Source organism: Thalassophryne amazonica, chromosome 9 (genome assembly GCF_902500255.1).
Source record: "Thalassophryne amazonica chromosome 9, fThaAma1.1, whole genome shotgun sequence".
NCBI classification, from domain to species: Eukaryota; Metazoa; Chordata; class Actinopteri; order Batrachoidiformes; family Batrachoididae; genus Thalassophryne; species Thalassophryne amazonica.
In genome coordinates, this window is record NC_047111.1 from 43,800,754 (window position 1) to 43,817,580 (window position 16,827).

The following is a 16,827-nucleotide window of genomic DNA, read 5'->3' on the forward strand; positions in this document are numbered from 1 at the left end:
TCAGTGACAGACTTGCAAAAAAAAAAAAAAAACCTGCATTAACGTGTGACTGAAAAAAATTGTCGGTGTTAACACATTAAATTAATTAACGCAATAATGATGCATTAACTTGCCCAGCCCTAATTAATATACATCAGAAACTAAGCAGAGTGGGTACTAGTTAGTACTTGGATGGGAGATCTATTCAGAATACCAGGGGGTGTATGTGCTTCTCCAGGTAAATCTGGAGTTGCGTCAGGGAGGGCATCCAGTGTAAAATCCCAGTGCAGATCTGTAGTCTATCTGCTGTGGTAAGCCTGAGCAAACTGGAGTAGCCGCAAACACACAATTTTCTTTATATATTGCACTACTTTTGTGAGCCTAAGTCTTTGATTAATCTATTTCTAGCACTAACACAGTTCATCCACATAAATAATGGTGTATTTTCAATAAAGATTTGAAGAACTTTCAAAAAATGCATTTCATTTTTTCAGATTTAGAGCCAAAATATTTTTACACTCTGTTCTCAACCAACATGTGACACATATCCTAAAAGCTGAGACTGTACATTTTGATATGCAACACATGGGCATTATACACACACACACAGATATATATATATATATATATATATATATATATATATATATATATATATATATATATATATATATATATATATACGAGGTCTATTAGAAAAGTATCCGACCTTATTATTTTTTTCAAAAACCATATGGATTTGAATCACGTGTGATTGCGTCAGACAAGCTTGAACCCTCGTGCGCATGCGTGAGTTTTTCCACGCCTGTCGGTTGTGTCATTCGCCTGTGAGCGGAATTCCTCTGCACATCTGTCTCAATGTGCCGAAAAAGTGCTGATGTCCACGTCTTTTCACAATTCCTGTGCTAGTCAGACGACGTCCCGGATAAAACACACCAGTTAAAAACATGTCCAGTTTGGAAATGAATGGCACATTCCACTGTTACAGGAGTTTTTGTCATGGAAAGAGGAGCGGAGGCTTCGCGCGTCACGGCGGTGCCGCATGGCACAAAGCAACGCCGTGATGAAGCCTCACAGGACATGTTCTGGCATGTCCAGGCACATCCACAATTTCTCGGATAATCACTCGATGGAAAAACCACCGATAGCTGTCTGAACGCCATCTCAAAGCCGTCCTGTGAGACCAAAACGGAGGTGGTTTTGTCTCGCTCCAGTAGCGAATCCATCGTGACGCGCGAAGCCTCCGCTCGGCTTTCCATGACAAAATCTCTTGTTAAAAGTGAAATCTGCCGGAAAATGGTTGATGTCCAGCTCTTGTGATAACCAGAAAAATGGCACACAATGGTCACGGATCCAGACAGCCATCCGTTTAGAAATGAAATGATCGTTCAGCCTGTCGATGGCGGCTTCGGAGCGCGGCGCGCCCCACAGCTGCTGGGGGCCATCCTTAAAGTGACAGTAACACTCCTTATTCTCTACCAAGCCCGTAACATTTTCACTGAAAGCCAGATAAATTTTTCTAATAGTTTCCAGCTGCCAGTCTCTAACAGTTTCTGAAAAAATTCTGATGGAAAAAAAGCCCAAATCATTCCGCCATTTCCTGACAATGAAACGACAACGAGGGGGCTGGACCACTCCTCACTCAAAGCCTGCTCACAGGCGAATGACGCAACTGACAGGCGTGGAAAAACTCACACATGCGCACGAGGGTTCAAGCTTGTCTGACGCAATCACACGTGACTCAAATCCATATGATTTTTGAAAAAAATAATAAGGTCGGATACTTTTCTAATAGACCTCGTGTATATATATATATATAAATTAGAATGACTAAAACTATGGTAAAATTTTGAAAAATACCCCTGGATCCCAGAGGGTTAAGTCTGATGGTAGAAAGAGGGCATAGTAATCATCTCCATGAGTGTGTCTATTGCTGATTCTGCATAAATAACACAACTATTGATAAGCTCACCAAGATTTGGCAGGCTACCCTATGGAATAAATCAGTCGTGCTACTTTAATGTTGTCCAGGAGGTTACATAGAACTTGCCTCTTCAGAGCAAATTTAATCGACTGACATGACAATCTGAAACTATTGTTTTCACACTTGGGTTTATGTTCTTCATCTTAGAGCAGTTTAATTTATATATATTTATATATATATATTTATATATTTAATACACAGATCTAAAAATGCCATCTTCTCCACATGAGCTCAACAGCACATTTACAAATAGTTACACTCATTTGACAGTGCAGTAATTGGGAGTTCTTTATGTGCCATCACAACAGAGTGTGTCAGTCAATAATTCTTGGTAGTTTTTTTTGTTTTTCACAAGTGAAATTGATCTTCTCAGTTTGATTTCATCTACCATGCCACACTCAAACCATTTGCAACTTCACAGCTGTTTGCAGGCATCAAAATATTTCATGTGTCCTTTGTAAGACAGATAATTATCCTCATCAGTGCAGGCTTTGATATTTACAGAGTAGTTTTATACTCTGTGTACATCTGTCTGCATGTGTTCATGTGTGCCAGTGTTTCCGTGCATGTGTGAACAACATGACAGGTATTTTTCTCAGCATGTAGTGCAGTCATTCTTTCAATAGATGTAGTTATAACAGTCCCTGCATTTCAGAAATAACATCTGGCCCTATTACATGAGGGAAATATTGAAGTGGTAAAAGTTACAGTTCCTTTGAATAGCTACTTGAGACTGCTCCAAAAGTGAGTTATTCACCATAGACCCCCATGTTAAAATCCCCAAATTCACAGCAGAAATTAATGTGCTTGCAGCCTGGTTAAAATAAATAAATAAATAAATAAATAAAACAAACAAGAAATGTGGTCTCTATAGCTAGTTTCCTCACTTCATGACAGTTGTACAGGTGCGACACACAGTAACTCATCAGTTTCAATTCAGTTTATTTATATGGTGCCAAATCACAGCATAAGTCACCAAAAGGTGCTTAAGGATGAAGTCTAACCTTATCAACCCAAGTTTAATATACCAAGTTTAAGATATTTTAAGCCAACAAGTTAAGAATAATTGGGACGGGGTTACTCTGCGTGACAGCTGGTGAGCAATGTATATTTTGCACATGCAGATAATAAATATGCCCCCCTTCCCCCAAAAATTTTACATAATGACAAATGAGTATCTGGTTGATATAATCTTTGGATTACTTTTATTGCACTACTGGTTGCAGAGATATCTTGGAAAATGTGTATTTAATAGAGTATTCTTGATGGCCTTGGCTTTTACCTTTTACCTAATAATGTGGAAACACCCAAGGAATACAAGCAGACCAGACTCAAAGGGGTGACCCTCTGTTTGGGCCATGCTACTGACACAGTTGACAGTATGAATATACAGGAAACCTGGGGAAATTTTGGGAGTCCATGCTGGTGCACTGGACAGGAGATCTGCATAAGAAGACACCCACTCCCATCTTTGGATGAAGCCACACCTTAAACAGAGAAAAAACAATCAGGCAGCAGAAAGACAACAAATGTAGTATACTTTGTCAGCATTAAGCAACAAGAAAAACAGAAGACATACAAAGGTGATTGCCGGCCACTAGCCCTAAACTTGACTAAAGCTTGATAAAACTGAGGCTGTGGCCCGCTCTGATAATTAATAAAATGAATTTAAAAGGATAGAAAGCATAGTAACATATTATGCCCGTATGCGAGCCCTACACAAGAGAAAATAAGTGCGTCTTAAGTCTGGACTTGAAAGTCTCTACAGAATCTGTTATACTGACGTAGGGAAATCATTCCACAAAGCAGGTGCACAACAAGAGAACAACAAGCTCTGTGAACCAGACTTTTATTCACCCTAGGGAAACAATGCAGTTCTGCACCCTGACAATGCAGAACCCAGGCCGGTACATAGGGTTTAAGTAGGTCAGCAAAGTAGGGAGGTGCTAGTCTGTGAATTTTGTAGGTTAGTAACAGAACCTTAAAATCTGATCTCACAGGGATAGGAAGCCAGTGAAGAGATGCCAAAATGGGTGTAATGTGGTCAAATTTCTGCTTCCTGTCAAAAGTCTGGCAGCAGCATTTTGAACCAATTGGAGACCCCTAATGCTGGACTGCGGTAAACCAGAAAATAGAACATTGCAGTTTTCCATTCCAGAAGAAACAAATGCATGAATCAGGGTCTCATTGTCAGCCATAGAAGGAATGGGACAAATCTTTGCTATATTTTGCAGATGAAAGAAAGCAGTCCTCGTAATATCTCTAATGTGGAGGTCAAAGGACATCAAAAATTAGCCCAAGGTTCCTCACTTTGTCAGGTATGATGTCAGCCATGCAAGGGCATTCCCACTAATCCTAACATGATTCTGCAGCCTGTCGAGTAGAATATGATGATCCATGGTATCAAACACAGCACTAAGATCTAATAGCACCAGAACCGTAGTGGTGTCTGAATCCATTACAAGCAGATCATTCCCCACTTTAGTGAGAGCAGTCTCTGTGGAATGATATTTTCTAAAAGCAGATTGCAGTGGCTCAATAAGATTATTCTCAATAAGGTGGTCCACAAGGTGTTGTGAAACCACCTTTTTCCAGAATTTTAGAGCAAAAATGATATCGGCCTATAGATTTTCAGTATACTAGGGTCAAGATTAGATTTCTTAAGTAATGGTTTAATTACTGCAGACTTGAAACATTTAGGAACAGATCCAGAGGGTAATGAGAGATTAATCATTTCCAGCATAGTCAGCCCAAGAATGGGCCACAGGTCCTTAAACAATTTTATTGGTATAGGATCAAATAAACAGGTTGTACTTTTTGTAGACGTTACGAGTTTCGTCAGCACGCCAAGTGAGAAACCTTCAAATTCTGTAACTCTAGGTAATACCTCAGTGATGGCACCCACTTCAATATCAGGGTGTAATGGCTGGGTTAAGGCATGCTGGGATATGTTTAACCTAATGTCATCTATTTTCTTCTCAAAGTAATCCAAGAAATCTTGTGTTGTAAAAGTAGAGCGACTTACAGGTCCATGAATAAGTGTTGCCACCGTGTCAAACAAGAACTTTGAGTTATTGGATGTTGTTGGATTAACCATGGAATTGATAAGCTGATCTCTGAGCGCTATTGACACCATTTTTTCAACAAGAAAATCAGGGCTGTGGGACTCTGGGTGCCCAGATGGAACCTACCCTGCAGGCTGTGTTCTCAACACCTGGGAGAAATGGTGTGTTGCGTGCTTGGTACCACTCTCTGTGGAGGATGTTGAAGATTTATTTATAATAGGTTTTATCATGATAGGACTGGTACTTATTGGTTTATGTGCTGCCCTGACCTACCAGAGAATTGGCAAGACGCTGCTACCGGAACCATGACCCTCACCTGTCTGTCATGATTGAGTTGGGCAAGGCGATACATTATCAGACTGCGTTAACCCTTGAACTCGAACGTAAGTTGGATAACATCTCGGAGCAAATGTATACCTTGCAAAGGAAGATGTCGGAGACCAGGGAATAGTCATGAATTTGATTTGGTTGGTCAGAGGAGCTGCAAATGTGTTTTCTCTGCTCAACCCTAAACATTGCAGGCTTACTAGCCTCCGAAGGTCAAAACACCCCGCTGTTTTCCTCCTGAAGAATTTCTATGGCCTTGGTGAACCTTTTGGCTGCCCCCTTATCTTCTGCCCTCCCTGACAGTCAGTCTGATGTTGTCAGGGCAACTCCAGACATTATGAAACTGATACAAACTCATCTGACTGGTACAAATTCTTCTCATCTGCACTCATGACACACGACCCCCCCGCCGCTCCATCCCGAGCTCACGGCTGCGTGGGACATTGTTGCAGCCCCCCCCCCCCCACACACACACACACACACATTCACATTGCCTCAATTCGGATGACAGACTGTCTTAAAGTTTAGCATACACAAACAATCAAATGTATATGTAAAGGTGTTCTAATTCTGATGTGTGCCATTATTACGTTCAACTTGTAATAATTGTGGATTAATTGCATTTTTGATTGAGGTGATTGGGTGGGAAGAAATGTCATTGCACTTGCTGTAATGACAATAAATTTATCTATCTATCTTATGCTTGTTTTTGTTGATCAAATCAATGTAATAGGCCGTTTTGTAGTTCGTAGTGGATGCTTATAGTCTAAGATATATTCACGCCACGCGAGGTGGAATACTTCTAATTTTCAATTATGCCATTTTCGTTCTAGACCCCTAGCTTTATGTCTGAGGTCATGCGAGTAGTCCTTGAACCAGGGTGGCTGTGTTTTTGGGGGGCATGGTTTTAATTAAGGTGGCACAATCATGTCGAGTGTAGTTTTGAGCACTGAGTTTAAACTGTCCACAAGACTGTCTACTGATTAGGCACTTTCCAAACATGAAGCTAAGATATCAGGTACTCTAGCTTCGAGTTCAGTTGTAGTTGAGGAGTTGATGTGTCACCGCAATGAGAACTAAGCTTGTTGTTCCACTAAACATGGCAGCAAAACTCTAAACCGAATAAATGAGTGATCACAGACCACTGATGCAAAAGGCATGATGTTAGTATTTGTGACAACAATACTATATGCGAGAACCAAATCCAGGGTATTTCCACTAATGTGCATCGAATCCCGAATGTATTGCTGGAATCCTAATGCATCCATAATTTCCATAAATGATTTGTAGAGGGGATCAGAAGGCTTATTTATATGAATGCTGAAGTCACTAATAATCAGAATGTTATCTGCACTAGTTGACAAGTTAGAGATAAACTCACCAAATTCATTTAAGCATTCAGCCATTTCATCTGTCCCGTGTTAGTATTGTAACTCATCAGAAGAATCCAAACTTTTTTTTCAGCATTACATAGTGTCAATAGATAAACGATGTGCAAAATTTGTGTCCATGTCTATATATGTATCTACCCGACTGTAATTCTCCTTGTGTCAAGCAGCGGTGTCGATTAACTCATTCTTGAGTGTATTTTTGAATGATTATTTTATTATTTGCTATAATCTTGATAATGTGTTTAATAAGTTTCATAAAGTATTTATTTTTTTAAGGTGTTAAAGAGGGTGGTTTTAAAACCACAGTTTAATACAGTGAATGAATGGTGTGTTTTTGTTAAATGGCCATACAAGGTCTAGTTTTAACAGTCATTTCCAATGACATGAGATTAATACAGTTGAATAGTTGTAATGTTCTGTGTTTTTACTTTTGGACGCAGGTGGAAATACTCATGGGGAGTCTGAGCATTTGGGTTGTGGCTGTAGTCGCTCTGCTGGGGTCAACAGGCTGCTGCCTGGCTGAAAGACACAAGAGCAGCAGGCGAGGGAGTGAGGATGGACCCAGTTTTTTGCATGTATCCTCCCACGCATCACATCTCTTGGTAAATATACTCCACACCTTCATACACTCTCTTGCCATGTGGTTGCTGTATTCATCATTTTCAAGTGTCCATTCACATGGCACATGTGGCTAGCACAGGTAAAAGGTGTCAATATAAAATATAACATTTGATAGAGCAATAAAAGTTGAATTTTAAAATGTGTAGACCTGGTAACAAACCTACCAAAAAAAAAAAAAAAAGGCGTCACTTTCCAATGTCTATTTACACACCAAAAAAAATACCCCATTTAACCATAAGGCAACACAATAAATTAACAAAAAAACAAAAATTCCCTAAAATAAATAATTTAAATAAAATAAAACCAACAACTCACCACATGAGACCAGAGCAGGTAAAAGAGATGGAAGAAGGGTCACTCTCTCCCTAGGTAGCAGGGATCTAGTTAGGACACACCCATTCAACCTGTCTCCTTTCTATCTGTACACCCCCAAGTTGTGACATACTCACATTACAGGTAGAGTAAAATACAAATATGGGAAAATAAACACGCAAATCTCAGTGAAGATCATAAAATATATTACCCTGCTAGGTATCGCTTGTGATATCTGGATTCTGACTGGGTTTTTGCATCCAAGGCATAAAAAAGATTTATATGTTAGAAACTCTCACAGCCCCAGTGACACTTTCCTTGGTCAACATTTCATAATATTTCAATTAATACAGCATGCATTTGCCCAGTGTTACAAATAAATATGTCTCACATTCAGAAAGCTAATACTGTTCTGAACATTTCGATATGCAATACATCATCATTATATGAAAAGAAGGTCCCTTCAAAGGGGAATCTTAACATATGGTATAATCAGTAAAATACCCATAAAGTCCTGTATTTATGCTTTTAAAAAGAGGCAGAGACAAACCCATCCTTACCAGCAAAAATCAGCCCATTGCAAACTGTTCTTTGTACAACAGAATTAAAACACTAACAGGTTTTCAAAAGACATGCAACAACACAGACACATACAGCAAACACACAGCCCTGCAGTTGTCTCAGTTCTCTGTGAAATAAAGCATGTATGCCCGCTGGTTTGTTTTAAGTTTGACTCTCTTCAGGCTTTGCCAAGTTGGCACCGGATTGTGGAATGTCATTCCGCCTGGTGGTTCTGTCCCCTGAAATCCCCTCATGCAAAAACAATTTCCAAGTCTCTTCTTTCCGTGCCCCTTTATCTGGCCAGAACTGGAACTTAAAAAGCTATCAAATGGTGCCAAAGCTTAAAGTCAACCTCAGGGTGCATCATACCGTGAGTTTGCATAATTATGCAGGACATATTCAGGAAGCCTATGGGAGAGAAAAAAAGTGGTGCCAGGTTTCCTTTTTTCCTGACTAAAATCTATACAAAGCGATATAAAATATGCAAACCGAAGTACAACAGAATCTTTTGAAAAAACAAAACAATAAAGTACAAGGTGAAAAGTAGAGATGAAAAGTTGTAGCTTTCTGGCACTCATCTTGACTACCTACAGAGTCTCCAACATGTGTACAATGTGTATTCAGAATACACAACACTTTAGTGTTTGCTGTTTTAAAACGGCATCACCTGCAGGGCAGATACAGGAATGTTAAACTGCAGCCAAAGTAGGATAATGACAACTTGGACTAAAATGAATAAGACTTATACGAGGTCTATTAGAAAAGTATCCGACCTTATTATTTCTTTCAAAAACCATATGGATTTGAATCACGTGTGATTACATCAGACATGCTTGAACCCTCGTGGGCATGCGAGCATTTTTTCACGCCTGTCGGTTACGTCATTCGCCTGTGGGCAGTCTTTGAGTGAGGAGTCGCCCACCCTTTCGTCGATTTTTTTCATTGTTTAGGAATGGCTCAGAGACTGCTGCTTTGTTTGATCAAAATTTTTTCAAAACTGTAAGGCACAACTGCGTGGACACCATTCGATAAATTCAGCTGGTTTTCGGTAAAAATTTTAACGGCTTATGAGAGATTTTGGTCTGGTAGTGTCGCCTTAAGGACAGCCCACGGCGCCTGACGGCAATCTGCGCTTCAAGGCGGCAGCGTCTCGCCGTTTCAAGTTGAAAACTTCCACATTTCAGGCTCTGTTGACCCAGGAAGTCGTCAGAGAACAGAGAACTTTCAGAAGAAGTCGGCATGAGGAGTTTATTCGGACATTCCATTGTTAACGGACATTTTGTAATGAAAGAACATGCGGGCAGAGTCGCATGTCGGGCTGGACCCGACCGCGGGGGGTCGCGACAGGAAAAACACCTCCGTGTTGGAAACCTTAACGGGCAAGTTGGAACATGCCCAAGCTGTTAAACAATTTCTCAGTTACTCACTTGTTGAAAGTCATCAAAAGCCGCCTGAATTTTACAAATGGTTTTCAACACGGAGGTGTTTTTCCTGTCGCGGCGTACACAGATTCGCCGAGTCGTTTCCGCGCACGTCTTTCATTAAAAAATGTCCTTAAACAGTGGAATGTCCGCATAAAGTCCTCATGCTGGCCTCTTCTGAATCTTCTCTGTTCTCTCACGACGTCCTGGGTGAATTAAGCCTTAAATTAGGATGTTTTCAGGTCGAAACAGGCCAACGACGGCGCCTGGAAGTGCTGCGCGACGTCCCGCTCCGTGGGAAGTCCTTACAGCGACAGAAACACCCCATAATCTCTCATCAGCCGTTAAACTTTTCACCGAAAACCAGCTGAATTTCTCGAATAGTGTCCACTCGGATATTCCTCACAGGTCCAGAAAAAATTTTGATAAAGCAACGCGCGCCGTCTCGAGCAGCGTGTGAAACAAAGGAATTCAGCCGAGAGGGCGGGACCACATCTCACTCAAGGCCTGCCCACAGGGAAATGACGTCACCGACGCGTGAAAAAACCCACGCATGCGCACGAGGGTTCAAGCATGATTGGTGTAATCGCACATCATTCAAATCCATATAGTTAAAAAAAATAAAAGTGTTGGTTTCTTATCTAATAGACCTCGTATGCACAACACCTAATTGTTGAACAGTTATGCCTCAATGGGGATTTACTTTGTAAATTAAAAGTAGTTTGGCTCAGAGTTAATCCCCTAAAATTAAAATGGCACAAAAATGGGCACAGCAGCCCATAAATCCTGTTTGAAATAATTTATAACTGTTTTTTTTAAGCAAAATTGGAACATATTAACAAAAAGCTTACCTTCTTTGCAACAAAATGAATAGCTTTTTTTTTTTCTTTTTTGTTTCTTTTTGCTGCTGTGATCTTGAAACAAACCAACAAACAAACAAAGGATAGCCCCTAAGCTTGTAAGCTGAAGGATAGCTTCTTTACTTTGTAATGTCGTCACTATATGGGAGGATTTAAATTTGAAAGTCCTTCACCATAATGTGACAGCAGACCAGCAGAGAATTTGATAAGCTTATGCTGACCCATTGCAAAAAAAACAAAAACAAAAAAAATGGTACATCTCTCTATGGGATTAACAGCTTTGGAGTACAGAAAAAAAAAAGATTTTGCTGAAGACAGAGACAGCTATTCTTACTATTTTTGTTGTGCTCCCCATTACAAAATTCAGTTTTAGTTCAAAATAAACTAGAGCATGACAGATGGATTTTTTTTCTTTGGGGGGGGGGGGGGGGGAGGTGACAAAACCCATATTAGGGATGAAGAAATTTATTAAACTGATGTCTGTTAATATATACATAAACATGTCAATGAGTCCCAACATTTCATTATAAATCTCCTAAGAAATAGAATTGAGGCTTGATGCTTTACATTTTAAACACAAATCTTATTTTAAATAACTATACATATGACAATGAACCAACATACATCATATTGCTCAGCAGTTGCAAAAAAATTTACTTCTCATATATTTTGGGTGTGCCTAGCTAGCAGCATAGCAACCACTTGTCTTTTGTAAAACCCTCACTCTGCTTCAGAATGATTGGCTGCTGGTTGCTTTGCCTCAGTCTCTTTTAGCTAATGTGTCTAAGGGATGATGGGGGTCACAGTCATGCTTGACAGCATTGTAAACAATGACACTGGGGTGTCCTCTTTTCTCTCTGTCATACACAAGAACAACATCTACTTTATAAACATATGAAAAATATTATGACAATATTAACATGCAGCCATGTTCAAAGCTGTTGCACCTGAGTAAAGTGCACATGTGGCAGGCAACTTCTGTGAGCAGAGGTTGCAAATGTTCTGTTCTCTCTTGACAGAAAAAAACAACAAAAAAAAAGCCCCACCATCTCATGTCTGCATACGAGGTCTGTCCAAAAAGTATCGGACCTTTTTATTTTTTGCAAAAACCATATGGATTTGAATCGTGTGATTGCATCAGCCAAGCTTGAACCTTCGTGCGCATGCGTGAGTTTTTTCACGCCTGTCGATTGCATCATTCACCTGTGAGCAGGGTTTGTGTGAGCAGTGGTCCACCCCTCTCGTCGGATTTTTATTGTTAATAAATGTCTGAACAATTTGGAGCTTTGCTGAATCAAATTTTTCCAGAAACTGTGAGAGACCTCCAGGTGGACACCATTCGGAAAATTCAGATGGCTTTCAGGGACGATTTTATGGGGATTACACAGATTAAGGAGTGCTCCAGCCAGTTTAAAGACCGCCCACAGCGTCTGAAAGCGCGGCGCGCTCCAAGCACCGATCGACAAGCTCAAACCCTGCTCAAACAACCAGATCATTTCCAACGTGAAGGCTTTGTTGATCCGGGACGTCGTCTAACTTTCACAAAAAAGGCAGAAGGCGTGGACATCAGCACTTTTTCGGCACATTCTACTGTTACAGGAGTTTTTTTCATGGAAAGAGAAGCGGAGGATTGCGCCACCATGCCGCTCATGGCGCGGGACAAAACCACCTCCATGTTGGTCTTACAGGACGGCTTTCAGGTGGCTTTCAGACGGCTTCCGGTTGCTTTTCAGTCATGTGAGTACCCGAGAAATTGTGCATGAGCTGGACATGCCCCAACATGTCCTGTGAGGCTTCATCACGGCGGTGCTTTGCGCCATGCGGCTCTGCCGCGACGCGCAGAGTTCCTCCGCACGTCTGTCTCAATGTGCCGAAAAAGTGCTGATGTCCACGTCTTCCGCAATTCCTGTGCTAGTCAGACAACATACCGGATCAAGACAGCGTCCAGTTTAGAAATGAATGGCACATTCCACTGTTACAGGAGTTTTTGTCATGAATGTGCCGAAAAAATGCTGATGTCCACGCATTCTGCCTTTTTTGTGAAAGTTAGACGATGTCCCGGATCAACAAAGCCTTCACGTTGGAAATGATCTGGTTGTTTCAGCGCTCGGAGCGCGCCGCGCTCTCAGACGCTGTGGGCGGTCTTTAAACCAGCTGGAGCACTCCTTAATCTGTGTAATCCCCATAAAATCATCGCTGAAAGCCATCTAAATTTTCCAAATGGTGTCCAGCTGGAGGTCTCTCACAGTTTCTGGAAAAATTTGATGCAGCAAAGCTCCAAATCGTTCAGACATTTATTCGCAATAAAAATCCGACGAGAGGGGTGGACCACTGCTCACACAAAGCCTGCATGACGCAACCGAGAGGCGTGAAAAAACTCACGCATGCGCACGAAGGTTCAAGCTTGGCTGATGCAATCACATGTGATTGAAATCCATATGGTTTTTGCAAAAAATTAAAAAGGTACGATACTTTTTGGACAGACCTTGTACAGTGCATCCAGAAAGTATTCATCATACTTGATTTTGTTAACTACTTTATGTAATAGCCTTATTTCAGAATGGATGATTTTTTTTTTCTCAAATTTCTGTACACAATATCCCATAATGACAATGTGAAGCATGGTGGTGGCAGCATCCTGCTATGACGATGCTTTTCAGTGGAAGGAACTGGGAGACTAGTCAGGATTGAGAGAAAAATGAATGCAGCAATGAATGACTGAATGAATGCAGCAATGCGCAGAGACGTCCTAGATGAAAATCTGCTCCAGAGCACTCTTGACCTCAAAGTGGGGCAGTGGTTCATCTTTCAGCAGGACAATGACTCTAAGCACACAGCCAAGATATGAAAGAAGTGGCTTCAGGACATCTCTGTGAATGTCCTTGAGTTGCCCAGCCAGAGCCCAGACCTGAATCCGATTGAACATCTCTGGAGAGATCTGAAAATGGCTGTGCACTGACGCTCCCCATCCAACCTGATGGAGCTTGAGAGGTGCTGCTAAGAGGAATGGACAAAACTACCCAAAGATAGGGGTTCTGAGCTTGTGCCATCATATTCCAGATATTCCATAAATTTACTCCATTTTGGCATAAGGTTGTAACATAGCAAAATGTGGAAAAAGTGAAGTGTTGTGAAGACTTTCTGGATGCACTGTATTTTGCAGTGTACATATGTATATGCTGTAACATACACTATGAAAATGAACCAAACACAAGCAATAAATGAAATGAATTTAAACATTCACGGAACAACACCTTACTGCTTCACCTCAGGGAACTTCGGTGGCCACTGTTGAACAGTGTGTTCAAACAGGTTGGAGCTAATCCATTAATTCACCAGAAAATGTTTCATTTGCATCTATATTCTCAATAATACAGCATTGCATGTATGGCGTACTCCAGTTTAATGTGAATGACACATGCTGTTGTGTGGGCCGCTGAAGAGGAGGTACTGCTGGCCCACCACCACCAGAGGGCGCCCTGCCTGGAGTGCGGGCTCCAGGCACCAGAGGGCGCTGCCACCTTATGGGAGCAGCCTGGGTGACAGCTGTCACCCATCACTGGACACAGCTGTTCCACTCAGCACGGAGGTATATCAGTAGGACGGCGTCTCCACCTCAGTGCCGAGATATCGCCTTAAGATAAAGGTAACGTTCTCTGCTGTACTTCGTACATTATTATATTGTCTATCTTGTTGAGCATTGCAGGACAGCTGTTTACAAGAAGCCGTAGCTTCAGATAAGTACTCACCTTCCTGCAGCATTGTGACGTGAGGTGGAGGCGACTTCTCCCCTCCTCTGTGTTACTGGGTGCAGCCGCACCCACACCTGTGTGTCTACTGTTTTCTTGCCAGCAGTACCGGATCCGACGAGCGGAGGCAGTGGCCACCTGGGAATTCGGGACTTGGCGGTTCCAGTACTTCCAGGGTTCGGTGGCAGAGGAAACCCGGGTGGTTCCGGTTCGACTTGGACGGACGTCTCCTACCTTCGAGCCTGCCCACACGACACCAGTGGAATTCGGCTTACCTCCACATTGTCAATTGTTGTATTAGTTGTGCACGTTTCACAACAGTAAAACCTTGTTAGTCACCTTCTCCATTGTCCGTTCATTTGCGCCCCCTGTTGTGGGTCTGTGTTCCTACACTTTCACAACACATGCCATGGGTTGATATACAACACAGCCATGCTGAATGCACACTGTAAATCCAACCCCTTTGTGCCCAGCTTTGCTCCCCGCTTGTATTCAATCTCAGCAGCAAAAATAATTTGGACATGCGCCAAAGTCATTTGCACCACTCTGTGCCACTTATTCTGCCAGATGACTGTTTTATGAGTCATCTGGCATCTGTGACAATCACACAGAGCCTATTGATCATCAAACCGTCACAGGTGAACTGTGTGATTAGATGGGTGACAAGATGACGCCTGTGTTTGGCACTGCCAGTGCTCTCGTCCTCTTTTGTAGATTGTTATTGTTTGTTTTTATTAATGAATGTGGTCATAACAGTTCACGTATCTTATGGTCACGTCTCTGCTCTCCGGAGTTATGATCGTGGCTCTCTTTTTGCCATGAAAGAGTCAATGGAGTCCTTTTTTAGTGACTGGGGAAAGTACAGTCAAACTTTTCCTCCACCGTTTATCTTTTCACCACACTCACTCGAGTGCTTGCTGCTGTTTCGAACTTTGGGTAGGAGGAAGAGGCAGATGAAGCGAGGCGTTCGGTCCGGCGTCCAGGTGAGGCGCAGACGGGCTTTGCATCTGCGGACCGCCATGCTGGATCACCGGTGTTTATGGGCGATTCCTCTCCTCAAGGCGCGCTGTGGTGTCAGTGCATCCTCATCGCCCTCTGCTGGAGTCCTGCCTGTGTTCTGGAGCCGGTCGGACGCTGGAGTTGGGACCGCTGGAGAGTGTCGCCTTCGTGTCTTCCAGTGTCTGCACCTGTCGGCTGGTGTGTGGCTTCCGGATGCGACTGGAGACCACATAGCCGCATGGCGTGCCTTCATCCAATCCCACTGTGCCCGGCCGATATGAAGACTGTGACGTCACCCTCGTCTCAGATGGGACTGTTGAATGTCTGCTCAATTGCAAACAAATCTTTTTCCCTGAATGAACTTTTTATCAGGTGTAACTTGGATTTTTTGTTCCTTGCGGAGACATGGCAGAGAGAAGAGGAGTTTATTCATTTAAATGAACTCTGTCCTGATGGATGCCCCGTTTTTGGGATGCCCCACCCCTCTCATCGAGGAGGAGGTCTTGCGGTGGTCTTCAGAAACAGCTTCACTTGCAAAGTGATGAACGCTCAAACCTTTCCCTCCTTTGAATCGCAGGTGTTTAAAGTTGGTTCTGCTGACTTTTATTGCGTGCTGATTTATCACCCACCTGGCCACGCTGCTGTCTTTTTAAAGGACTTTGGTGACTTTTTATCACCAATAATAAAGTTGGAAAATGTTTTAATTATTGATGATTTTAATATTCATGTTGATAACAGAACTTTTAACACTGACTGAGACTTTTAATTTTGAGCAGTATGTTTCTGGTCCCACACATCAGAAAGGTTACACTCTTGACTTGGTTTTCTCTCTTGGCCTTAATGTTGCCAATCTCTGTATAGAGGATGTTCACATGAGAGACCATTGGTGTGTTTTATTTGATTTTTCTTTCACTCCTGAGCCTGTGCGATCTAAGGATAGGTCTCAGAGGCGCATCATCACTGAGAACACTGCAGCTAGTTTCTCAGCCAGGTTTGACTCTAAGCTGCTCATGGAGTGGCATAATGTGGACAGCCTTCTTCACACTTTCAACAGTCAATTTCAATTTCAATTTATTTTCCTTTATATAGCACCAAATCACAACAGAGTTGCCTCAAGGCGCTTCACACAGGTAAGGTCTAACCTTACCAACCCCCAGAGCAACAGTGGTAAGGAAAAACTCCCTCTGAGGAAGAAACCTCAAGCAGACCAGACTCAAAGGGGTGACCCTCTGCTTGGGCCATGCTACAACATAATTTACAGAAACAATTCACAGAACAATTCACGGACGAATATACAAGAAATGCTGTTGGTGCACAGGACAGGAGGGTCGCAACAGAAATACAACTCCCATCTCTGGATGGAGCTGCACCTTAAACAGAGAAAAAACAGAATCAGGCATCAGAAAGACAAAAAATACTGTATAATTTGCCAGCATTAATCAACAAGAAAAACAGAAGAAATACTAAGGTGATCGCCGGCTGCTAACCCTAAGCTTCACTGAAAGACCCCAGAATTTAGGTAAATTTGAGGCCGTGGCCCACTTCAGTTACTAATAAC

At 42.1% G+C, this 16,827-nt stretch overlaps 1 long non-coding RNA gene across 1 annotated transcript in view; it reads left to right on the top strand.

Annotated features, from left to right (window-relative positions):
- LOC117517059 overlaps positions 1-16,827 on the top strand; it is a 163,991-nt gene that overhangs the window by 123,039 nt on the left and 24,125 nt on the right. Inside the window, exon 2 of the long non-coding RNA XR_004562632.1 lies at positions 7,187-7,348. This is a non-coding gene — a long non-coding RNA (uncharacterized LOC117517059). The remainder of the gene's footprint in view (positions 1-7,186; positions 7,349-16,827) is intronic.